The 20,692-nt window shown below is 44.5% G+C and overlaps 1 protein-coding gene across 1 annotated transcript in view; it reads left to right on the top strand.

Moving 5' to 3' along the window:
• Nucleotides 1-20,692, top strand: part of LOC112237266 (RELT TNF receptor) — a 62,548-nt gene that overhangs the window by 785 nt on the left and 41,071 nt on the right. The window contains 1 exon segment of the mRNA XM_042294969.1: nucleotides 1-84. This exon segment is cut by the window's left edge and continues 785 nt beyond it. The gene's annotated coding sequence lies outside the window, so the exon portion shown is untranslated.

The raw sequence follows: 20,692 nt of genomic DNA, 5'->3' as shown, positions 1-20,692 counted from the left end.
ATATATATATATATACAGCGTACGCGAATATCTGACAATGATCGTCCCACACCACTGATTTCACCCTATTTAACCACCAATCTGGTAAGTGTATAAACTTTTAGTTTATGATTTAGCTTGTTTCATGTTAAAGCCTCGTTTTGTCTGGTCTCTTCTGCTATTGGTTTGATAGCTTTTTGAGCGTTTTATAAGGTTCTATAAGGTATAGCTAGATTTGTACTTTAGAGCTGGTTCTTACAATGAAGATGTTTCACTTCCGATTAAATTGAATCAGAGTTGTGGTGTTTTAATATCTTGCTATAGCATGCAACCCCATTTTGTTAATAGCCTATACTTTTAGAGATCTATAAGGATGGGAAGTATATGTCCCACTTTGTTTTTGTTGTATTCACTGAAACGATGTCACCACGAGTTAATGCTTGTGTTCAAGTTTATCCTAATGTCATACTTTTGTTTTGAAGTCCATGTTTAGGATAGGCTATTGTAACATATTTTGGTGGTGTATGTGTATTGTGTTGCTCTGTCTGAGTCTGTGGGATAGTAAAATGGAAGTAATTGGCGAATTTAGAGAGATGCATCTCCCTAGCCACAGAAGGCAATGCTGTTCCCTCGTCAGCAATGCTACAATGTCTCATGGCGAGTGGAAATATGGACAGCGCATGATGCCATGTCTTTATGACTCATGTGTCGCATATAGCCTAGATGAACTTGAGCAGTAGCCAATGCTGGGCTATATCCATAATACATCATGAAAATGGTATAACCTGTTATTAGGGCACAATAAACATAGACGTTCATTGTTATAAAGTTGTCAAAACTTAGAGGTTCTTCTGTCAAGTTTTTTCAACTCGCTTCTAAAGTATCCGGATAGTCTGTGAGGGAAACGTTTTACGTGAGATGTGATCCGTTACATTGTAACTAAGTGTGCGTGATGACTTCACTGTAGCTAATTAATCATGGAACCTTCAGGGGTTCCGCTAATGACAACTGCCACTCGGTCATAATTGACTATATCGTAAATATTTTAATTTGGTTTAAGGTCAGGGTTAGGCATAAAGTTAGCAGTGTGGTTAAGGTTTGGTTTAAAATTACATTTTAAGAAGAGAAATTATAGAAATGGGCGGGGCTTATTACTTTGTGGCTGTGGTAACTAGTGATGACCACAGTGGATAGACTATTTGATTCTTCAAAGTAGCCACCCTTTGCCTTGATGACAGCTTTGCACACTCTTGGCGTTCTCTCAACCAGCTTCATGAGGTAGTCACCTGGAATGCATTGAAATTAACAGGTGTGCCTTCATTTCCTTCTTAATGCGTTTGAGCCAATCAGTTGTGTTGTGACAAGGTGGGGTGGGGGGGGTGTATACAGAAGACAGCCCTGTTTGGTAAAAGACCAAGTCCATATTATGGCAAGAACAGCTCAAATAAGCAAAGATAAACGACAGTCCATCATTACTATAAGACATGAAGGTCAGTCAATACGGAATATTTCAGGACTTTGAAAGTTTCTTCAAGTGCAGTCGCAAAAACCATCAAGCTCTATGATGAAACTGGCTCTCATGAGGACCGCCACGGGAAAGGAAGTCCCAGAGTTCTCTGCTGCAGAGGATAAGTTCATTAACGTTAACTGCACCTTAGATTGCAGCCCAAATAAATGCTTCACAAAGATTAACAGACACATCTCAACATCAACTGTTCAGAGGAGACTGCGTGAATCAGGCCTTTATGGTTGAATTGCTGCAAAGAAACCACTACTAAAGGACACCAATAAGAAGAAGAGACTTGCTTTTGCCAAGAAACACAAGCAATGGACATTAGACAGGTGGAAATCTGTCCTTTGGTCTGATGAGTGCAAATGTGTGATTTTTGGTTACAACCGCTATGTCTTTGTGTGGTTCCCACCGTGAAGCATGGAGGAGGAGGTGTGATGGTGTGGGGGAGCTTTGCTGGTGACACTGTCAGTGATTTATTTAGAATTCAAGGCACACTTTACCAACATGGCTACCACAGCATTTTGCAGCGATACTCCATCCCATCTGGTTTGCGCTTAGTGGGACTATCATTTGTTTTTCAACAGGACAATGACCAAAAACACACCTCCAGGCTGTGTAAGAGCCATTTGACCAAGAAGGAGAGTGATGGAGTGCTGCATCAGATGACCTGGCCTCCACAATCACCCAACCTCAACCCAATTGAGATTGTTTGGAATGAGTTGGACCGCAAAGTGAAGGAAAAGCAGCCAACAAGTGCTCAGAATATGTGGGAACTCCTTCAAGTCTGTTGGAAAAGCATTCCTCATGAAGCTGGTTGAGAGAATGCCAAGAGTGCAAAGCTGTCATCAAGGCAAAGGGTGCTACTTTGAAGAATCTCAAATATGTTTTGATTTGTTTAATACTTGTTTGGTTACTACATGATTCCATATGTGTTATTTCATAGTTTTGATGTCTTCACTACTATTCTACAATGTAGAAAATAGTAAAAATAAAGAAAAACCCAGCAATGAGTAGGTGTGTCCAAACTTTTAACTGGTTGTGTGTGCGTGTGTGCGTGTGTGTGTGTGTGTGTGTGTGTGTGTGTGTGTGTGTGTGTGTGTGTGTGTGTGTGTGTGTGTGTGTGTATTATACTGAACAAAAATATAAACGCAACATGTCAAGTTTTGGTTTCATGAGCTGAAATAAAAGATCCCAGAAATGTTCCATATCCACAAAAAGCTTATTTCTCTCAAATTCTGTGCAGGAATGTGTTTACATCCCAGTTAGTGAGCATTGCTCTTTTGCCAAGATAATCCATCCACCTGACAGGTGTGACATATCAAGAAACTGATTAAACAGCATGACCATTACACAGGTGCACCTTGTGCTGGGGACAATGAAAGTCCACTCTAAAATGTGCAGTTTTGTCTCACAACATAATGCCACAGTTGTCTCAAGTTTTGAGGTAGCGTGCAATTGGCATTCTGACTGCAGGAATGTCCACCAGAGCTGTTGCCAGAGAATTTATGTTCCCGTGGTGGTGGGGTTATGGTATGGGCAGGCATAACCTACAGACAACAAACACAATTGCATTTTATCGATGGTACAGAGACACCGTGATGAGATCCTGAGGCCTATTGTCGTGCCATTCATCCACCACCATCACCTCATGTTTCAGCATGATAATGCACGGCCCCATGTCGCAAGGATCTGTACACAATTCCTGGAAGCTGAAAATGTCCCAGTTCTTCCATGGCCTGCATACTCTTCAGCCATGTCACCCATTGTGTCTGTTTGAGCAGGTTTGTGATGCTCTGGATCGACGTGTACGACAGCGTGTTCCAGTTCCCGCCGATATCCAGCAACCTCGCACAGCCATTGAAGAGGAGTGGGACAACATTCCACAGGCCATAATCAACAGCCTGATCAACTCTATGCGAAGGAGATGTGTTGCACTGCATGAGGCAAATAGTGGTCACACCAGATACTGACTGGTTTTCGGATCCACATCCCTACCTTTATTTTTAAGATACGTATCTGTGACCAACAGATGCATATCTGTGTCCCCAGTCATGTGAAATCCATAGATTCCGGACAAATGAATTCATTTCAATTGAAAGATTTCCTTATATGAACTGTAACTTAGGAAAAATCTTTGAAATTGTTGCATGTTGCGTTTCTATTTTTGTTCAGTGGATATCTATCATTGATAGGTTTAGGTTAGACTGAACTTGAATCACATGCCTGTGACTCCAACATATTTAAATGGAGTCTACTGTGGTACTACTATAGCCATCTGACATAACTTTGATACCGTAGATGTCTATAGAGCCACACTATCATCGTCTTCACTTAACTTCTTATGGCTGGGGGCAGTATTGAGTAGCTTGGATGAATAAGGTGCCCAGAGTAAACTGCATGCTACTCATTCTCAGAAGCGAAGATATGCATATTATTATTATATTTGGATAGGAAACACTCTGAAGTTTCAAAAACTGTTTGAATGATGTCTGTGAGTATAACAGAACTCATATGACAGGCAAAAACCTGAGAAGAAAGTGGAAAATCTGAGGTTTGACATGTCTCTACGGACTGTAACGGAACCTTTTGACTTTTCGTCTGCTCGTGTGTCATGAATTTGGATTACTGGGCTGAACGCGCTAACAACAAGGAGGTATTTGGACATAAAGATGAACTTTATTGAACAAATCAAACATTTATTGTGGAACTGGGATTCCTGGGAGTGCATTCTGATGAAGATCATCAAAGGTAAGTGAATATTTATAATGCTATTTCTTACTTCTGTTGACGACACAACATGGCGGATACCTGTTTGGGTTGTTTTGGTCTCTGAGCGCCGTACTCAGATTTTTGCATGGTTTGCTTTTTCCGTAAAGTTTTTTTTTAAATCTGACACAGCGGTTGCATTAACTTCTTGACGCTACCCATGTCGCAGGATCATTTTAGTCAGCAACCACTGAATAGCATAGCGCAACAGTCGAATAATATTACAAAAAAATATTCATATTCATGAAATCACGAGTGCAATATAGGAAAACACAGCTTAGCCTTTTGTTAATCCACCTGTCGTCTCAGATTTTGAAATTATGCTTTACAGCGAAAGCAATCCAAGCGTTTTTGTAAGTTTATCGATAGCCTAGCATATTATTATGTACACTTAGCATCAGGAAGCATGGTCACGAAAATCAGAAAAGCAATCAAATGAAATGTTTACCTTTGATCTTTGGATGTTTTCACTCACGAGACTCCCAGTTACACAACAAATGTTCCTTTTGTTCCATAAAGATTATTTTTATACCCAAAATACCTCCGTTTGTTTTTCGCGTTATGTTCAGAAATCCAAAGGAAAGAGCGGTCACGACAACGCAGACGGAAATTCCAAATAGTCTTCATAATGTTCACAGAAACATGTCAAACGGTTTTTATAATCAATCCTCAGGTAGTTTTTAAAATATATATTCGATAATATATCAACCGGGAGTGTAGGTTTTTCAATAACAGTGGGAGGAACAATGGCCGCTTTACTCTGTAGCGCAAAAACTCACTCTGAGAGCCCCCACCTATCCACTTACGCAATGTGATCTTTCACGCTCATTTTTCAAAATAAAAGCCTGAAACTATGTCTAAAGACTGTTGACACCTTAGGGAAGCCTGAGAAAAAGGAATCTGGTTGATATCCCTTTAAATGGAGGATAGCCATCACTTCCTGATTGGATTTTCCTCAGGGTTTCGCCTGCAATATCAGTTCTGTTATACTCACAGACAATATTTTGACAGTTCTGGAAACTTTAGAGTTTTCTTTCCTAATCTGTCAATTATATGCATATTTTAGCATCTGGTCCTGAGAAATAGGCCGTTTACTTTGGGAATGTTATTTTTCCAAACATAAAAATAGTGCCCCCTAGCTTCAAGAGGTTAGGGAGAAATATATCTAAAGTTCCATGTATAACACTTGTATTTTCATCAACATTTATGATGAGTATTTCTGTAAATTGATGTGGCTCTCTGCAAAATAACCAGATGTTTTTGGAACTACTGAACATAACGCGCTAATGTATACTGAGATGTTTTTATATAAATATGAACTTTATCGAACAAAACCTACATGTATTGTGTAACATGAAGCCCTATGAGTGTCATCTGATGAAGATCATCGAAGGTTAGTGATTAATTCTATGTCTATTTCTGATTTTTGTGACTCCTCTCTTTGGCTGGAAAAATGTTTGTGTTTTTCTGTGAGTTGGCTCTGACCTAACATAATCGTTTGTGGTGCTTTCGCCGTAAAGCCTATTTGAAATCAGACACTGTGGTGGGATTAACAAGAAGGGTATCTTTAAAATGGTGTGAAATGTTTGAGGAATTTTAATTATGAGATTTCTGTTGTTTGAATTTGGCACCCTGCACTTTCACTGGCTGTTGTCATATCAATCCCGTCATCCCAAAGAGTTTTTTAAGTGGAATTTGGTACAAGTGACACCAGCCCAAAGCAGTTGCAGAGAGAACAATTCAATGTTGTATCAACAATAAATTGCTTTCGTTGATTTCGTTTTTGATGCGTTGTTATTGTCAGCAGTGTTTTCCAGCAGTGAATAACATCCTGTGGCGGACTGCACTAGCATCGAATAGTCCCCGCGATATGCAACTTTTCAGAGAAGTCAGAACCAATACACACAGTCAGTTAGGAAACACACACAGTCAGCTTACCGATCGCTGCAGCTGTACACAGCCCATCTGTAAATAGCCCATCCAACTACCGAACTCATCCCCATATTGTTTTTATATACTTTTTTGCTCTTTTGCACAGCAGTATTTCTACTTGCACATCATCATCTGCACATCTATCACTCCGGTGTTAATTTGCTATATTGTAATTACTTCGCTACTATGGCCTATTTATTGCCTTACCTCCTTACGCAATTTGCACACACTGTATGTAGACATTTTGTTTGTTTATTTCATGTGTAACTCTGTGTTGTTGTTTGTGTCACACTGCTTTGCTTTATCTTGGCCAGGTCGCAGTAGTAAATGAGAACTTGTTCTCAACTGGCCTACCTGGTTAAATAAAGGTGGAATGAACTGACGGTTGGTCTCTGACACTATCCACAGGTGTGACCTACAAATTATGACATAATTGTTCCATCATTGTAATGCCTTGCCTACTGGGTGTGTCAGGCCTATCTGTAATATCTACTGTATTTGTCTGTGTGTGTTTTGGCAAACCGTGGATTGCCCCTGTGCAGAACTGTGAATCCATTTTATGGATGTCATTTAACTGGCCACAGACTGTAGCCAGCCAGTAATTTAGACATGCGTTTCATTTCTCTTAAAACTATCTTCTGTCATTGCCCAAAAAATGTCCCAGCAGTGATTAAAGTGTTTGATGTCCCCGGAGGAGGACATACTGTATCAGTGTTAACCCTGCTGACACACACCTCTGACACACAGACACGTGTACTATGGGCAAACACACACACGCATGTACTATGGACACACACACACGTACTATGGACACACACACACATGTACTATGGACACAGACACTGATGCTCCTGAAGCTTTCTCCAAGAGGAGGAGAGTCATATTATCATGCAGGCCAAATTCTTGGCAGAAAGTTCCATTGTGAAGGGCCAAATTCCTGCTCGGTTAAATAAATAGGCGCCATCCCACTGTAGCTGAGGAGAGGAGAGGGTGTTTCATAACTCACTCCTCTCTGTCCTTCCTTCCTTCCTTCCTTCCTTCCTTCCTTCCTTCCTTCCTTCCTAGTGGCCTGGTTATGTAATGTGTAGGGCTTTGTGACCTGACCAGGGGAAACTCTGGGTTCTAAATGAGAGGGGTTCACCCCAATACCTTCTGGTAGAGATGGCACGGCCTGGATATAGACGAGGGTGTGTCTATGTGGGAGTGTATCCCCTTATTGGTTTGTAATTTCTTTGAGTGAATGTCTTGTCTCAAGGAGGAGGGAAAGAAGTGGAGTGGATAAGGAGTGAAAGGGAGAGGTTAAGAACAGTGGATAAGGAGTGAAAGGGAGAGGTTAAGAACAGTGGATAAGGAGTGAAAGGGAGAGGTTAAGAACAGTGGATAAGGAGTGAAAGGGAGAGGTTAAGAACAGTGGATAAGGAGTGAAAGGGAGAGGTTAAGAACAGTGGATAAGGAGTGAAAGGAAGAGGTTAAGAACAGTGGATAAGGAGTGAAAGGGAGAGGTTAAGAACAGTGGATAAGGAGTGAAAGGAAGAGGTTAAGAACAGTGGATAAGGAGTGAAAGGGAGAGGTTAAGAACAGTGGATAAGGAGTGAAAGGGAGAGGTTAAGAACAGTGGATAAGGAGTGAAAGGAAGAGGTTAAGAACAGTGGATAAGGAGTGAAAGGGAGATGTTAAGAACAGTGGATAAGGAGTGAAAGGAATGTCACCCAGCATGCCTCTACAGACAGACAAACAGGCAGACCTACAGGCAGACAGACAGAAAAGAGGAGACACCACAATCAAGCTCTTAAATGTCCCAGCTGATAGTGACTGTCACTGTGGTTACTCCAACAGCAACAGGAAGCTTACTGCAGCCTCTCACCTCTGAGGATTTGGGACAAGAGGAGGAAACCAACCTAAACTACACACATTACACTGTATTCACTGGGAACACACACACACACACACACACACACTGTACAAAGTCATACATGATCTATGGTAATAGTTAATGGGTCAGGTATATTCTTTGTAAGTTGTGGATCTTACTTTGACTCTCCTACACACCTTGGAAACGTTTAATGCCCCGACGTAAAAACATTTTGGCCTGTGTGTGTGTGTAGGATACAGCGGTGTGGCTGGGCTGTTATGAAGCCGTCCATCTGTCCTGCCGTACATACAGGAAATGGAGCAGTTGGGAACACATCCAGGCGGCCCGTGCCACTGCGGTCCCCACCCCAATGTCAGCCAAGAATATCCCTGCCAAGGAAATTCCCACTTCAATCCCAAGTCTGAATTCGACCTGGGGCCAGTTCTCTGGACGCAGGGCTCAGGAACATTGTAATTGAAGGAGAGACTGCGACACGAGCTAGAGGGGGAACTATTTCAGACCTGGAACGCTATATCCTAGTCCAAGTGATCAGAGGGGGAACTATTTCAGGCCTGGAACGCTATATCCTAGTCTTAGTGATCAGAGGGGGAACTATTTCAGACCTGGAACACTATATCCTAGTCCTAGTGATCAGAGGGGGAACTATTTCAGACCTGGAATGCTATATCCTAGTCCTAGTGATCAGAGGGGGAACTATTCCTGAGACACAAACCATATGGGGAACTATTCCTGAGACTGAGACACGAGCCAGATGGGGAACTATTCCTGAGACACGAGCCAGATGGGGAACCATTCCTGAGACACGAGCCAGATGGGAAACTATTTCTGAAACACGGGCCAGATGGAGAACTATTTCTGAGACACGAGCCAGATGGAAACTATTTCTGAGACACGAGCCAGATGGAAACTATTTCTGAGACACAAGCCAGATGGGGAACTATTCCTGAGACTCTGAGACACGAGCCAGATGGGGAACTATTCCTGAGACACGAGCCAGATGGAGAACTATTCCAGAGACTGTGAGACACAAGCCAGATGGGGAACCATTCCAGAGACTGTGAGACACGAGCCAGATGGGGAACCATTCCAGAGACTGTGAGACACGAGCCAGATGGGTAACCATTCCAGAGACTGTGAGACACGAGCCAGATGGGGAACCATTCCAGAGACTGTGAGACACGAGCCAGATGGGGACCCATTCCCGAACCCGGAGAGCTGTATCCCAGTGATCTCGGTTTTAGACACGCAGCGGAATTACAAGTTTCAGGAGATGCTCAGAAACACGGCATTGGAATTAGGTTCTCTAATTCTATAAAATAGACACACAGAAGCACACACACACCTGATGAACCACATCTCAATTTCCTCTGAAATATTTGTGATTATAACCAAAGGCTTTTCTGCTCTCTCTTTTGTTAATTTGATTGGATGAATCCAGGAGATGGGAGGGGCTAATATATTATGAAGAGGGGTAGGTCTAGGGGAGAAGGAAGAAAGGGTGAAACCATCTATTCATTCAAGGTCAAAGTGTGAGATGTCAGGGAGTGCATGACTTTAGGAATGTCCTCTTCAGAACTGGGGTCAGCTGAAGCCACAGAAGAGAGACCACAGGAGTGGCAACCATCTTAGAAAACGAGAAGCTACAAAAGCCACACTGCTGACAAACTGAGCAAGATGTGGCCACAGCTACATCCAGCCAAACCTCATCATGCACACACACGCACAAACACACATATACATACATGCACACACACGCACAAACACACATATACATACATGCACACACACGCACAAACACACATATACATACATGCACACACATGCATACGTACATATGTAACAGTATAACTTTAGTCCGTCCCCTCGCCCTGACCCGGGCGCGAACTAGGGACTCTGCACACACAGACAACAGTCACCCACGAAGCATCATTACCCATCGCTACACAAAAGCCGCGGCCCACTACTTCAAGGTCTCAAAGCGAGTGACATCACCGATTGAAATGCTATTAGCGCGCACCACTGCTAACTAGCTAACCATTTCACATCGGTTACACATACATACATACATACATACATACATACATACATACATACATACATACATACATGCATACATACACACTAGAGGTCGACTGATTATGATTTTTCAACGCCCACACCGATACCGATTATTGGAGGACCAAAAATGCCAATACCAATTAATCTGACAAATTCTTTTTTTTGTAATAATGACAATTACAACAATAATGAATGAACACTTATTTTAACTTAATATAATACATCAATAAAATCTATTTAGCCTCAAATAAATAATGAAACATGTTCAATTTGGTTTAAATAATGCAAAAACAAAGTGTTGGAGAGGAAAGTAAAAGTGCAATATGTGCCATGTAAGAAAGCTAACGTTTAAGTTCCTTGCTCAGAACATGAGAACATATGAAAGCTGGTGGTTCCTTTTAACATGAGTCTTCAATATTCCCAGTTAAGAAGTTTTAGGTTGTAGTTATTATAGGAATTATAGGACTATTTCCCTCTATACCATTTGTATTTCATTAACCTTTGACTATTGGATGTTCTTATAGTTACTTTAGTATTGCCAGTGTAACAGTATAGCTTCCGTCCCTCTCCTCGCTCCTCTGTGGGCTCGAACCAGCAACACAACGACAACAGCCACCATCGAAGCAGCGTTACCCATGCAGAGCAAGGGGAACAACCACTAGAAGGCTCAGAGCGAGTGACGTTTGAAACGCTATTAGCTCGCGCTAACTAGCTAGCCGTTTCACTTCGGTTACACCAGCCTCATCTCAGGAGTTGATAGGCTTGAAGTCATAAACAGCACAATGCTTGACGCACAACGAAGAGCTGCTGGCAAAACGCACGAAAGTGCTGTTTGAATGAATGTTTACGCGCCTGCTTCTGCCTACCACCGCTCAGTCAGATACTTAGATACTTGTATGCTCAGTCAGATTATATGCAACGCAGAACACGCTAGATAATATCTAGAAATATCATTAATCATGTGTAGTTAACTAGTGATTTATGATTTATTGTTTTTTATAAGATAAGTTTAACTAGCTAGCAACTTACCTTGGCTTACTTCATTCACGTAACAGGCAGTCTCCTTGTGGAGTGCAACGAGAGAGAGGCAGGTCGTTATTGCGTTGGACTGGTTAACTGTAAGGTTGAAAGATTGGCCAGGCAGAACTGAATTTAGCCTCAGTCATTCATGCAACTATTTCAGCAGCCATGTTTGATGCCTAACTGCCTAACTATGACTGTGTCTGAAAAACAGAATAACCACCAAGTAATGACATGGCATTCAGCAGGAAATTGAGACCTTGAATTTCCGCAGGCAGCATATTTTTCATAAAGATATTGAACCCAACTAAAATGTTTATGATGCATAAGTATATGTGTGTAAAATGTGGACATACTGTAGGAGGTAAACTGATAGTTAGGAAAGGAGAAGAGATGAGGAAAGTAGCACCTGCCTCAACTGTAACACCCATGACTAAACCCCTGCTCATACACAGTCCACACACACACTCATTGAGTAATTTAACATTCCCGAGAGCTGGTTATCATTCCCACCATAGGAGTCACGCCCATAAGAGGCACAAGGGCACGTGCCCCCTCAGATTTGTCCTGTTTTTTAAAACATTTGTGATAGACCACTGCCCTACTCAGGAGGCCCTAAGGCTCTGCATCACAGTGAAGCTGTGCCACTAGAGATTCTGGGTTGGAGTCCAGGCTCTGTTGCAGCCGGCCGTGACTGGGAGACCCATGGGGGTGGTGCACAATTGGCCCAGCGTCGTCCGGGTTAGGAGAGGGTTTGGCCGGCAGGGATGTCCTTGTCCCATCGCGCTCTCGCGACTCCTGTGGCGGCCCGGAGGCAGTGCACGCTGACATGGTCACCAGGTGTACGGTGTTTCCTCTGACACATCGGTGCGGCTGGCTTCTGGGTTAAGTGGGCAGTGTGTCAAGAAGCAGTGTGGCTTGGTTGGGTTGTGTTTCGGCTCTCGACCTTCGCCTCTCCCCAGTCCGTACGGGAGTCCCTTCGCCTCTCCCCAGTCCGTACGGGAGTTCCTTCGCCTCTCCCCAGTCCGTCGGGAGTCCCTTCGTCCCCCAGTCCGTACGGGAGTCCCTTCGCCTCTCCCCAGTCCGTACGGGAGTCCCTTCGCCTCTCCCCAGTCCGTACGGGAGTCCCTTCGCCTCTCCCCAGTCCGTACGGGAGTCCTTCGCCTCTCCCCAGTCCGTACGGGAGTCCCTTCGCCTCTCCCCAGTCCGTACGGGAGTCCCTTCTCGCCTCTCCCAGTCCGTACGGGAGTCCCTTCGCCTCTCCCCAGTCCGTACGGGAGTCCCTTCGCCTCTCCCCAGTCCATACGGGAGTTCCTTCGCCTCTCCCCAGTCCATATGGGAGTTGCAGCGATGAGACAAGACTGACTCCAAAATGACGTAATACATTATTTACCATTCATTTATATTGGACACAAAATGATCTGAAACACAACAAAAACAAACAGAAAATGCATCCATTTTGTAGAGTCACAAGCTTGATGTAATCATTACGTACTAGGTATATGGGACCAAATACTAAACGTTAGGACTAATTTTTTCCACATTTAAGTGCACTTTTCCCAATTCTTTTGGTTCTCTAAAATGGGGGAACTATGTACCAAAAGTGCTGTAATGTCTAAACAGTTCACCCTGATATGGATGGAAATACCTTCAAATTAAAGCTTAGTCTTCACTTTAACTTTGAAGTACAGAGCCAAAACAACAACATTGTCACCATCCCAATTTGTTTTGAGCTCATTGTAGATGTGGTGTATCTATCAATGGGGTCATGTGATTCATTCCCTAACCTGAGCTCACTGTACATCCTTGACAGAGGCTGCTAAGTGTGTCACGCTGTGTTGCTGAGAGAAACGGGGACAGTGTAGCTCTGCACCACTAGTGTCCCTCTTCTGTTTCCATTGTGACATCAGATGTCGTACTCCAACTTGCCAGAGAACTGGATGAAACCACTGACTTGCGAGTTGATGTGATGAGCACCACTGCATGTAGTTTAGAGGGGATATCCTGTCCACTAATTCTATGGCTCTGTGTGTTATCCTGTCCACTAATTCTATGGCTCTGTGTGTTATCCTGTCCACTAATTCTATGGCTCTGTGTGTTATCCTGTCCACTAATTCTATGGCTCAGTGTGTTATCCTGTCCACTAATACTAACTCTATGGCTCTGTCTGTTATCCTGTCCACTAATCCTATGGCTCTGTGTGTTATCCTGTCCACTAACTCTATGGCTCTGTGTGTTATCCTGTCCACTAACTCTCTGTGGCCACTAACTCTATGGCTGTGTGTTATCCTGTCCACTAACTCTATGGCTCTGTGTGTTATCTTGTCCACTAACTCTATGGCTCTGTGTGTTATCCTGTCCACTAACTCTATGGCTCTGTGTGTTATCCTGTCCACTAACTCTATGGCTCTGTGTGTTATCCTGTCCACTAACTCTATGGCTCTGTGTGTTATCCTGTCCACTAACTCTATGGCTCTGTGTGTTATCCTGTCCACTAACTCTATGGCTCTGTGTGTTATCCTGTCCACTAACTCTATGGCTCTGTGTGTTATCCTGTCCACTAACTCTATGGCTCTGTGTGTTATCCTGTCCACTAACTCTATGGCTCTGTGTGTTATCACTAACTCTATGGCTCTGTGTGTTATCCTGTCCACTAACTCTATGGCTCTGTGTGTTATCCTGTCCACTAATACTAATTCTATGGCTCTGTGTTATCCTGTCCACTAATACTAACTCTATGGCTCTGTGTGTTATCCTGTCCACTAATACTAACTCTATGGCTCTGTGTGTTATCCTGTCCACTAATTCTATGGCTCTATGTGTTATCCTGTCCACTAATTCTATGGCTCGGTGTGTTATCCTGTCCACTAACTCTATGGCTCTGTGTGTTATCCTGTCCACTAACTCTATGGCTCTGTGTGTTATCCTGTCCACTAATTCTAATTCTATGGCTCTGTGTGTTATCCTGTCCACTAATACTAACTCTATGGCTCTGTCTGTTATCCTGTCCACTAATTCTATGGCTCTGTCTGTTATCCTGTCCACTAATTATATGGCTCTGTGTGATCCTGTTCACTATAATACTAATTATATGGCTCTGTGTGTTATCCTGTCCACTAATACTAATTATATGGCTCTGTGTGTTATCCTGTCCACTATAATACTAATTATATGGCCCTGTGTGTTATCCTGTCCACTAATACTAATTATATGGCTCTGTGTGTTATCCTGTCCACTATAATACTAATTATATGGCTCTGTGTGTTTATCCTGTCCACTATAATACTAATTATATGGCTCTGTGTGTTATCCTGTCCACTATAATACTAATTATATGGCTCTGTGTGTTATCCTGTCCACTAATACTAATTATATGGCTCTGTGTGTTATCCTGTCCACTATAATACTAATTATATGGCTCTGTGTGTTATCCTGTCCACTAACTCTATGGCTCTGTGTGTTATCCTGTCCACTAATTCTATGGCTCTGTGTGTTATCCTGTCCACTAATTCTATGGCTCTGTGTGTTATCCTGTCCACTAATTCTATGGCTCAGTGTGTTTGTCTCTCTGACGCACCACGAGTGAGGGATGTCACCATGTCATTCCAGTGGAATTTTACCCCAGTGACATCACATAGTCTCTACTGTGTCTCTGTAAGAGATTGTATGTATCTGGTTGGCTTCTCTCTCCTCCCCAGTCAGATGATCACTGCACAAGCTGAGAGGGTGGAATATTATCTTGATTGTGCCTCATTAAATTCCCCCCCCCTCCCCAATAGAAGTCAGAAATGATAAGACGAGGAGAATGCTGGCAGGGATAATGTACCCCAGGAGATACCTATATTCAAAAATAGAGCACTTGCAGACTTATTCCAGTCACTCTTTTTGTGACTGTTGTGGTTTCATGCGTCCTATATCCCTGTTTCTTTAACCCCAAGGTTTTCCTCAGTGTGGCCAAGCATGACATCATGGGCCCAGAAAAATACTTGACACACTTTGGCCGTGATTTCAGACTTCACCCAAAACCACCGTGGAATCATGCACATGGAATGTGGAATCATGCACATGGAATGTGGAATCATGCACATGGAACGTGGAATCATGCACATGGAACGTGGAATCATGCACATGGAACGTGGAATCATGCACATGGAACGTGGAATCATGCACATGGAACGTGGAATCATGCACATGGAACGTGGAATCATGCACATGGAATATGGAATCATGCACATGGAATGTGGAATCATCATGCACATGGAATGTGGAATCATGCACATGGAATGTGGAATCATGCACATGGAACGTGGAATCATGCACATGGAACGTGGAATCATGCACATGGAACGTGGAATCATGCACATGGAACGTGGAATCATGCACATGGAACGTGGAATCATGCACATGGAATGTGGAATCATGCACATGGAATGTGGAATCATGCACATGGAATATGGAATCATGCACATGGAATGTGGAATCATGCACATGTTTATGCCATCTCTTCATTTTGTTGTCTTTTTCACCCCGCTAACAAAACAAAAACTTGACCGTCAAACAGTGGGCATCATATCCTATGTTTTTCATTGGTCAATCAAAGATGGGGGAGTTTGGCAAAGCCCAATAATTACTGTTTAACACAGCTGACCAGATTTCAATTGTATTTCTCCTTCTCTCCACTGTTCTTAACTTCCAATTCCTCTCTATCCTTTGTTTTTTCATTTTCAGTGCCATCTTCTGCATTTGTGTTGGTTCTTTATTATAGTCCGATGCATTTTTGGAGTTTTCAGTTATTTTCAGTTACTTCACACTCTATTCCTCTACATCTGCGTGCCTCTCACTTCCTCTCTACATCTGCATGCCTCTCATTGCCTCTCTACATCTGCGTGCATCTCACTTCCTCTCTACATCTGCGTGCATCTCACTTCCTCTCTACATCTGCGTGCATCTCACTTCCTCTCTCTGCACATCTGCATGCCTCTCACTTCCACTACATCTGCGTGCCTCTCACATTGCCTCTCTACATCTGCGTGCCTCTCACTTCCTCTCTACATCTGCATGCCTCTCACTTCCTCTCTACATCTGCGTGCCTCTCATTTCCTCTACATCTGCGTGCATCTCACTTCCTCTCTACATCTGCGTGCCTCTCACTTCCTCTCTACATCTGCGTGCCTCTCACTTCCTCTCTACATCTGCATGCCTCTCACTTCCTCTCTACATCTGCGTGCATCTCACTTCCTCTACATCTGCGTGCATCTCACTTCCTCTCTACATCTGCGTGCCTCTCATTGTCTCTCTACATCTGCGTGCCTCTCACTTCCACTACATCTGCGTGCCTCTCATTGCCTCTACATCTGCGTGCCTCTCATTGCCTCTCACTTCCACTCTACATCTGCGTGCCTCTCATTGCCTCTCTACATTCCTCTCTACATCTGCGTGCCTCTCATTTCCTCTCTACATCTGCGTGCCTCTCACTTCCTCTCTACATCTGCGTGCCTCTCATTCCTTCATCTGCGTGCCTCTCACTTCCTCTCTACATCTGCATTCCTCTACATCTGCATGCCTCTCACTTCCACTACATCTGCATGCCTCTCATTGCCTCTCATCTGCATGCCTCCATCTCTCTACATCTGCGTGCCTCTCACTTCCTCTCTACATCTGCATGCCTCTCACTTCCACTACATCTGCGTGCCTCTCATTTCCTCTCTACATCTGCGTGCATCTCACTTCCTCTCTACATCTGCGTGCCTCTCACTTCCTCTCTACATCTGCATGCCTCTCACTTCCACTACATCTGCGTGCCTCTCATTGCCTCCTCTACATCTGCATGCATGCCTCTCATTGTCTCTCTACATCTGCATGCCTCTCATTGTCTCTCTACATCTGCATGCCTCTCATTGTCTCTCTACATCTGCATGCCTCTCATGCCTCTCTACATCTGCATGCCTCTCACTTCCTCTACATCTGCGTGCCTCTCACTTCCTCTCTACATCTGCATGCCTCTCACTTCCACTACATCTGCGTGCCTCTCACTTCCACTCTACATCTGCATGCCTCTCACTTCCACTACATCTGCGTGCCTCTCATTTCCTCTCTACATCTGCGTGCCTCTCACTTCCTCTCTACATCTGCGTGCCTCTCATTCCTCTCTACATCTGCATGCCTCTCACTTCCACTCTCTACATCTGCGTGCCTCTCATTGCCTCTCTACATCTGCGTGCCTCTCACTTCCTCTCTACATCTGCATGCCTCTCACTTCCTCTTCTGCGTGCCTCTCACTACATCTGCGTGCCTCACTCCTCTCTACATCTGCATGCCTCTCTTCCTCTCTACATCTGCGTGCATCTCATCTTCCTCTCTACATCTGCGTGCATCTCACTTCCTCTCTACATCTGCGTGCCTCTCACTTCCTCTCTACATCTGCATGCCTCTCACTTCCTCTCTACATCTGCGTGCCTCTCATTTCCTCTCTACATCTGCGTGCCTCTCACTTCCTCTCTACATCTGCGTGCCTCTCACTTCCTCTCTACATCTGCATGCCTCTCATTCCTCTCTACATCTGCACCTCTCACTTCCTCTCTACATCTGCGTGCCTCTCATCTGCCTCTCTACATCTGCATGCCTCTCACTTCCTCTCTACATCTGCCTCTCATTGCCTCTCTACATCTGCCTCTCACTTCCTCTCTACATCTGCGTGCCTCTCATTTCCTCTCTACATCTGCATGCCTGCATCTCATGCTTCCTCTCTACATCTGCGTGCCTCTCACTTCCTCTCTACATCTGCATGCCTCTCACTTCCACTACATCTGCATGCCTCTCACTTCCACTCTACATCTGCGTGCCTCTCATTCATCTGCATGCCTCTCACTTCCTCTCTACATCTGCGTGCCTGCCTCTCACTTCCTCTCTACATCTGCATGCCTCTCACTTCCACTACATCTGCATGCCTCTCATTGCCTCTCTACATCTGCGTGCCTCTCACTTCCTCTCTACATCTGCATGCCTCTCACTTCCACTACATCTGCGTGCCTCTCATTTCCTCTCTACATCTGCACATCTCACGTGCATCTCTCACTTCCTCTCTACATCTGCATGCCTCTCACTTCCTCTCTACATCTGCATGCCTCTCACTTCCACTACATCTGCATGCCTCTCATTGCTCTCTCTACATCTGCATGCCTCTCATTGTCTCTCTACATCTGCATGCCTCTCATTGTCTCTCTACATCTGCATGCCTCTCATTGTCTCTCTACATCTGCATGCCTCTCATCTGTCTCTCTACATCTGCCTCTCATCTGCATCTCACTTCCTCTCTACATCTGCATGCCTCTCACTTCCTTCCATCTGCATCTGCGTGCCTCATCTGCTTCCTCTACATCTGCATGCCTCTCACTTCCACTACATCTGCGTGCCTCTCATTTCCTCTCTCTACATCTGCGTGCATCTCACTTCCTCTCTACATCTGCGTGCCTCTCATTGCCTCTCTACATCTGCATGCCTCTCTCATCTGCATGCCTCTCACTTCCTCTCTACATCTGCATGCCTCTCACTCTGCATGCCTCTCATTGTCCTCTCTACATCTGCATGCCTCTCATTGTCTCTCTACATCTGCATCCTCTCTACATCTGCATTGCCTCTCTACATCTGCATGCCTCTCATCTGCCTCTTCTACATCTGCATGCCTCTCACTTCCTCTCTACATCTGCGTGCCTCTCACTTCCTCTCTACATCTGCGTGCCTCTCACTTCCTCTCTACATCTGCATGCCTCTCATTGCCTCTCTACATCTGCATGCCTCTCACTTCCTCTCTACATCTGCATGCCTCTCATTGTCTCTCTACATCTGCATGCCTCTCATTGCCTCTCTACATCTGCATGCCTCTCACTTCCTCTCTACATCTGCGTGCCTCTCACTTCCTCTCTACATCTGCGTGCCTCTCATTTCCTCTCTACATCTGCATGCCTCTCATTGTCTCTCTACATCTGCGTGCCTCTCATTGTCTCTCTACATCTGCATGCCTCTCATTGTCTCTCTACATCTGCATGCCTCTCATTGCCTCTACATCTGCATGCCTCTCATTGTCTCTCTACATCTGCATGCCTCTCATTGCCTCTCTTGCTACATCTGCATGCCTCTCACTTCCTCTCTACATCTGCGTGCCTCTCACTTCCTCTCTACATCTGCATGCCTCTTATTCTGCATGCCTCTCACTTCCTCTACATCTGCATGCTGCATCTGCATGCCTCTCACTTCCTCTCTACATCTGCATGCCTCTCACTTCCTCTACATCTCCCTCTCACTCTATCTGCATGCCTCTCTGCATGCCTCTCACTTCCTCTACATCTGCCCTCTCACTTCCTCTCTACATCTGCATGCCTCTCATTTCCTCTCTACATCTGCATGCCTCTCACTTCCTCTCTACATTCCTCTCTACATCTGCATGCCTCTCATTTCCTCTCTACATCTGCATGCCTCTCACTTCCTCTCTACATCTGCATGCCTCTCATGCCTCTCACATCTGCATGCTCTCATCTACATCTGCATGCCTCTCACTTCCACTCTACATCTGCATGCCTCTCATTTCCTTCTCCTCACTTCTACATCTGCATGCCTCTCATTCTCTACATCTGCATGCCTCTCTTCCACTACATCTGCATGCCTCTCATTGTCTCTCTACATCTGCATGCCTCTCATTGCCTCTCTACATCTGCATGCCTCTCATTGCCTCTCTACATCTGCATGCCTCTCATTGTGCCTCTCATTGTCTCTACATCTGCATGCCTCTCATTGTCTCTCTACATCTGCGTGCCTCTCACTTCCTTTCATCTCTGCCTCTACATCTGCATGCCTCTCACTTCCTCTCTCTGCATCTGCATGCATCTGCGTGCTTCATTTCCTCTCTACATCTGCATGCCTCTCACTTCCACTCTACATCTGCATGCCTCTCATTGTCTCTCTACATCTGCATGCCTCTCACTTCCTCTCTACATCTGCATGCCTCTTATTTCCTCTCTTCTACATCTGCATGCCTCTCCTCTATCTGCATGTCTCTCTACATCTGCATGCCTCTCATTGTCTCTCTACATCTGCATGCCTCTCATTGTCATCTGCTCTACATCTGCATGCCTCTCATTGTCTCTCTACATCTGCCTCTCATTCCTCTCTACATCTGCATGCCTCTCACTTCCTCTCTACATCTGCATGCCTCTCATCTGCATGCCTCTCACTTCCTCTCATCTGCATGCATTTCCTCTCTATCTGCCTCTCTCTACATCTGCATGCCTCTCACTTCCACTCTACATCTGCGTGCCTCTCACTTCCTCTCTACATCTGCATGCCTCTCACTTCCACTACATCTGCGTGCCTCTCATTGCCTCTCTACATCTGCATGCCTCTCATTGTCTCTCTACATCTGCATGCCTCTCATTGTCTCTACATCTGCATGCCTCTCATTGTCCTCTCTACATCTGCATGCCTCTCATTGTCCTCTACATCTGCATGCCTCTCACTTCCTCTCTACATCTGCATGCCTCTCACTTCCTCTCTACATC

The sequence above is a fragment of the Oncorhynchus tshawytscha genome, linkage group LG13 (assembly GCF_018296145.1).
Source record: "Oncorhynchus tshawytscha isolate Ot180627B linkage group LG13, Otsh_v2.0, whole genome shotgun sequence".
Classification (NCBI taxonomy): Eukaryota; Metazoa; Chordata; class Actinopteri; order Salmoniformes; family Salmonidae; genus Oncorhynchus; species Oncorhynchus tshawytscha.
This window is presented reverse-complemented; position numbering and strand designations above follow the sequence as displayed.